Genomic DNA, 6,987 nt, shown 5'->3' with positions numbered 1-6,987 from the left:
AGACCCTTTGTTGTGGCTTGTGAAAGAAAATAACTGTGATGTAATGTACTAAAGCAGCAAATAATGAGCCAAGTGGAAATATTGCATAATTTTTGGAACAAAAGTAATTGGGTTACAGAAGTTGTTGACCCCATATGCCATGCTCTCTTTTCCTAGCAATAAACCGGATCACCTCCTCCATACTCCCAACACCTGACTGCACTCTCTTCCAGCGTCCTCAATGCCTTTAGCACTATGATCCCATGCTCTTTATGCCCCATCATGTCTCAGCCCCTCTCACCTCTTAGATCCATCTTTATATTCTCAGTACATAAAATATACATCTTCATTTTGTTAGCTGGAGAAGAGGAGAGAAATGCCATGGGTGGTTTATGCATCATAGTGAATCGACTGGATTGACTGGCCCTGTGGCCTCCACCTCCTCACTGATGGCATTAGTCTCCTTTCCTTTTCCTCTTTGAGATATATATATATATATATAGTATATCTTTATGTACCCAGCTAGTGATATGTGCAAAACTCATAAAATTTTGAGACTTTTATGATCTGTAACCATCTAGTAGATTTAGTCAAAACTGGTCAGCAAGTTAAAGAAGGTGCCAAGAAGGTGGAATAATAGACAGCTGAACAGTGTAAACATCCCTCAGGAACAAAGAGTAAAATTCAGGGTTTGCAATTTCAATAATGTTTGTTATGATTTCAAGTTAATTATGTCTGTCCAAACATTCTAACCTCATGTATTTTAATCACCATAGCTATTAAAATCTATTATTTAAGTCAATTCACAGCAAATCAAATACAGAATACTAGAGCAGTGAAGAAAGGAAGTTACAGAATCATCATAATGCTTTGTTTCCAGTGCTAAAATCCCAGCCATGATTATTTTACTTAAGCCAACTTCTCTGAAACATTTTTCCCAAATGTTCCAATCAATCATGAACTCATTCAATCTATCACTGTCTGCTGGATGTGCTACCCATCCTGTCATAAGGGAAATTACATGAACAACCTGAATTTCCATCTACCTAGCAGTGCTCCCCAAGCTTATTTTCCTGGATGAGCTGCCGATATTTTGACGTCCTTCCAACCAAACATGTCACATCATTTGACAAAAGCACAGCTGGCACATGGCAGTGAATCTGTGTGTCACACTGGCCCCATTGTGGGTTGTTGTCCTAGGAAGAAATGAGCTGGGGATTTTACCAGTTCTGGAGATCCTGCAGCTTGGTGAGCTGGCAGCCTCCCAGCACAGGGCAGTGCAGAGATGCCATGTTGTGGCAGAGGGGACTGAAATGGGAGTCAACCAGGACAGTGCTGTTCCAGCTGTAGGAAATTTGACTCACCAGTGGCAGCAGGAGCTGAAGGCAAGCATTGTTGTGCAGACTGCTGAGGTGGATGGTGTCCTCAAACCCAGGGCAAATCCGGACACAGCAGCACTGGTCATTGAGCTCTGAATCAGATTTTCAAGTCACTGTGGTCTTCAAACAGGGGAATTCAAACAAAGGCCAAACTGGCTACAAACAGGACACAGATTGTTGAAGGATATAATGTCTTCCACAGATATGTCATTCCTTTGAGGTGGGTGAAAAATACAGCTGCACCAAGCAAGAAGAGCCACAGCACCGCCTGTGGATCTGACCCTGCTGAGCAGCTCATAGCAGTGGGAGAGGTCAGGAATCTTCCAAAATGGAATGGTTGCTAGAAATGATGCCAGCTGCCCATGCTGCCTGGCTTGTCCTGACCTAAATGACAAAGAGATCCCACCCATTCCTCTGAGCACATGCAGGTTCTGTCCTGAGAGCTGCCACTGTTGAGAGAGAAGCATGGAGATTCCATGGGTTCTGTAGAGCCTGTGCAAGTAAAGAATATATATATACACATATGTATCTATATATTCATTAATGGGTATGTAAAACAATATGTCCATTTAATTTGATGAAGGAAAGAAACAAGCAAGATATATTTGAAGCCTCAGCTAAAAATACATGTGACCTATAATCTCACCCATATATTCAGTCACTTGCCGCTAAACCAGTGCCATGAATGTGGGGTCAAAGCTTCCAAACACGAATTTGTGTTCCTGAAACAATGTAGGTGGGAACAGTTTTGTGCAGATGCTGAATGAGCAGGAGTGTGGCCCTCCAGGCTACCAAAAGTTCAAGCTGTTGTGCCCATGAAAAACCCAAATTACTTCTGCAGGAATTCACGGGACCAAAAAGGCAAAACAGAGCCACAGATTCCCAGTGCTGAGGGCCTGGAACAATAACAAGCACGTAGATAGCCACACATCCAAGAATCAGATAAAGATGCTCTGAGTTAGGACAGGCATTATAGGATAAAACAGAAAAAACCCATGCCCCAACCTCAGCCATAACCTCCATACCCACCTCAGGACAGGTAACGATTTTTATTCTGTCTTTTGGCAGAAGTAGTGGGTTTTGTTCAAAATAGGCATTGAACTGATTGCCACAGCTGCAGGAAACAATAAGGCATGGTCTAAGCAATAGCACAGAAATTTCAGGTCAGAAATGTCTGCATATATTATGGTATTTCCTGTGAACAGCAAGCTCTGAAAATGTTAAGGTTTTTTTAAAAAGGAGACTGGCAAATCTTGAATGGCTAAAGGGTATTCTGCAGAAGAAATTGCAGCTGGGAAGGAGTTGGTGGACCTCAGTCTTAGAAATGTGAATCCAAGATCTGGAGGATCTCCACAGACCAAGGTTTCCTCACAGTCCATCTCACCAGGTCCCTAAGTGAAGGATGGAGGTGGAATCCTTTCCAATAAAATTGATAGTGGAAATAGCACACCTATACACTGGATGTAGTGTATGGCTTCAAATAATGCAGAAAACTGGAGTTGAGGACTGCCCTTTGCTCTGACATTTTAATGCCTGTGTTTTGAGACACTGACAAACCGAGTAAAGCCAGAACATCCAAAAGTAAACAGCACTGCCAGGAACACGTGTCATTGTATATTTCTAATGTTCACACTGAACTAAAAAGGTTGCTTAACTTCTTACTCTTTAATAGGATTCATATAACTGGAAGATTATTGCAAACTGTAAGGGCTGTGCCACGTGGCAGGGGTAATTCTGTTCCTGGCACTCTTTGCTGAGCTTTTGCTCATGTTTTTGCTATTTAGCAGTTGTGTTTCAGGCTGTCTCAGCTCCACTGCAGCCAGATGTCTCTGATGATAGCAGAATAACATCTAAGTGCCTAGCCATCAGCTTTTCAAAACACATCATCTTTCCATTGGAAATCTTACAGAAAGGAGCAGAAACCTCCTCCAGCAACTGAGATTTGTGTGGCCCAGTTAAGCAGCTGTGGAGAACATCTGTATCTGTGGGAGCTGGGTGATCACACAGCTGTTGGTCCCCTGCCCAGCAGCACTGTCTCACCAGCCAGGCACACCATGTGGCTCATGGGGCCATGTGGCAGAGGAGTGACCCTGGGGCTCAGCCCCCTGCTTTTGGGAGCCTGGGAACCCACAGAACACTGGGGAACCTGCAGCACAGCTCTGAGCATCTGCCTTGCTTGGTGAGCACTAACCCAAAGCAGCCAGGCCAGGCAGACTGCTGGGTCATCTGGCACAAAGGATCCCAAAACCAGGGAGGAGCAGGGCTGCCCTGCAAATGCCTGGGCCTGGGGCTGCCTGACAAGGAGCAGGGGCTGGGACAGCCTCAGGTGGGAGCAGTGCTGCAGCTGTTTCTGCAGCTGGCTGGGGCAATGTTGGTCACAGGCTGCAAAGGGGCGCAAGGAAAGGGAAAGGTGAAAAGGGAGTCTGGGCTGGCACTCCTTTGAAAGCAGCAAAACAGAAAAGCAGGCAGCTGCGGGGTAAAAAGTTCAGCATTTACCCCTGGAGGTGCAGACAGAGCTGCCATGTAGCCCATGAAGTAAAGGGAAGCGACAACAAAGGGCATCAGCCTTACCTTTGAGCTCCCCAAAAGAGTTCCTCTGTAACAACGTGACTCGTTGACCTGTTAATGCTGGGGAAAAGTGTAACTTTTCTTAGCCTGCTGTTCAAGGTCTCATGAAGCTTTTTTTTTTTTTCAGAGGGAAATCTGTGTCTTTCACAAGTGCAAATTCCTGAGCTGACTAATGCAGTCACGCCTGCTACACATGCAGTAACTCATCAGGCTCCAGTACTTGTGGCATTGGCTTTAAATCGTGGGGTTCTTCTGGTTTTATTTTAAGATTCAGGCAACATCTTCTTTGTCTTTTAAGTTTTGCAGACATGAATCACCTCAAGAACCCCACTGATTTTTTACCATATATATTTCTAAACTACAGCTATGTGGCTCTTGCATAATGCCATGACACCGTGACCTGCTGAGGGTGCATTAATCAAGCATCATGGCAACTGTTGATTCTAATACTTGTGGTTGAAGTCTGAATAAAGAAGAAACTGTTTATTCTACTACAGTACAGGAAGCAATTCATCAGGTATTTGCCATCCCTGAAGTGGCTGCAGTTTAAATGCATTTCTCAGCAGCTCTTTTGCCTGCAGCTGTGCAGATGTCAGGCAAAGCAGAGGTATCCCCATGCTGCACTGAGATTTAACTCCATCTCATCTGGGCTTAGCTCCATCAAGCCAAACAAAGCTCTGAACAGATACTCATATTAGCAAAGGTAGATTGTTACTAACATATGTTAAATAACTGCTGTTTACTTTTGTGTCCTTTCTTGGGCTCGGGTCTGTTCAATCCCTACAATTGTCTGATAAATCTCTTGAAGTAAATGTAACCTAACGAAACTTCATATAAAATTTTCTTCAGGCGTCTTGGTCTTAAATCATGTCTGACTCTCTACTGGACAAGCCAGGACATTTTATTCTTTCAATGAATTTTGAATATAGGTCTGTGCATAACCTTGTGTCACATCAATAGAGTGAGTATTTTGCTGAGAGAAAACACTGACCATATTTCTGCTCCAAGCTTGCACACGGAAATGTTTTACAAGAGTACATTGACCTCATTTTTGGACATAGAAAATGCAAATCTCTGATATGCTTTCAATAAATTTTTCTGCAATGCAAGTTGCAATGAAAACATGAACAGGTTCTATATAGTATGTTTTGCTTTTATGCATGTGAACATATAGACATATGCAAAGTAAATATTTTCTCTTTAAAGTACAATTTACAAGACTACCTAGAGGTTTGTTTTTGTCTTTTGAAAAATAAATCAAATTTCTACCAGAAGAGTGAGAAAATTTCAAGACATTTTTCAAAGTTTTATCAAAGGAGTCATGAGCAGTGTACCCATGTTACAATGAAAACACTCCAGAGATTGCTTGTCATCCTATTTTGTTTTACAGCAGCATGCAAAGCTTGGAGTTCTTCTTTAAATATTGTAAGAAGAAAAAGTTTTCCACCTGAGAAGCATGCAGCACAAATGTAGCAGTCATTGTCAGCAGTCATTTTTAAATATTTAAGGAAAGAAAAAAGAACCCAAAGAGTTCAAATGGGGTAGAATAATTTCTTGCCTGCTTTGAACCTGAGGAGCTGCCAAATACTCAGTGCCCAAAGGGTCACAGTCAGTACACAGCAGGTAACTCCAACCAAAACTCTGTCCCAGGGGAGTGAAGGCATGTTGTAGTGCAGGCTGTCTGCAATGCCATAAAATGGTTATTGTACATCCATGGATATGCCATTAACTATTTGCCTACTGATAAAACTTTAACTTTTTCTGTTCCACCTAGGAAAATAGAGTTTTGGTACACATGTATTTATTACCTCTTGGGAACTGACTCTGGTCCTCAAAATAGACCTGCACGTACCCTGGGGAGGAGTGCTGGCTGGCACAGGGTGAAAGTCAACACAGTCAAAGTGAAAAAGAAAATAGGTTTATTTTAGGAATTAGTTGGAATAAACATGTCTTTTTTGTCATCAGCATTCAGTGGAATAATTCCCTGTATGTGAGTAGGGACAGTACCTTCTTTTTACATGGTGTTTCTCACTAGTGAAGAAAGGAGATTTATTTGGCTTTTTTAATTACGAAAGCAATTCAGTTTAAAAAACAGGACTCAACAAGCTGATGTGATATGCCAAGGATGTACAGAAATAATGCAGTCCAAAAAAAGGGTTCTGCTCTCTTGGGATGTGGCCCAATGGTCTAGCCATTAGATACTACTGATACTGCTACTACGACAGACTGCAATTCCTTTAACACCTTACAGATTGTCATGATGTTTTTTCCTCTTATCAAGAATAAAGATGAGTAAGATAAGATACGTGTTTTATCTTCTTGGTGGCAATCTGCAAGGTATTTGTAATAATACTCATACTTGTATTCAAAATATTGATACAAAAAAAAAAAAAAATTAATATTACTTTTATAAATAGGAGCACCAAAATTGTTAATGTGCTTCTTCAGATAGCCAAATGTCTTAATAGTCTGCTCACAGAGGTTTTAGTTAAAACCAGGCTGTGCCACCTCACCAGTGACAGGTATTGGTACAAATATTCCCTCTAGGTGGGACTGGGCTGCAGGGGCTGTGGCACCCACGGGCCACCTGAGCCTTTTCATTCCAAATAGCTGATCACAGATATTTTTAAATTACAAAATAGGAAAGAAATCGTAATTCATTCTCATGGTTTGAATTATGGGCTGTTTCCATTGCCCTTCCTGTTCAATGGAAATAGCATCCCTCCTTCTCTCCATTACATAGCTAACATCATCATGGATGTCGTGGACCAGCATGTTGAGTTTAGGTGTGTGAAATATCATGAGTCCAAAACTTTGGGTTGCAAGCCCAGCTTTATGAATGAAAGACAGTTTGTCAACTCAGAAGTTGAAGTAGGATTGTGAGCAAAAGAGATTGTGAATTTCTAACCGTACATGAACATTTTATATAAAACAGAGAGGAAAAAAATTACTAAGGCACAAGATGGCAAAACCAACACAAATCAATTATCACCTCTTAAAAGATAGTACACTTTTATTTTTGAAAATATTAAACCATGTTTATATGATAGAATAATCAAAC

This window comes from Lichenostomus cassidix, chromosome 1 (assembly GCF_008360975.1).
Source record: "Lichenostomus cassidix isolate B80296 chromosome 1, HeHo_3.0, whole genome shotgun sequence".
Taxonomy (NCBI): domain Eukaryota; kingdom Metazoa; phylum Chordata; class Aves; order Passeriformes; family Meliphagidae; genus Lichenostomus; species Lichenostomus cassidix.
Note: the sequence above shows the minus strand (reverse complement) of the source record.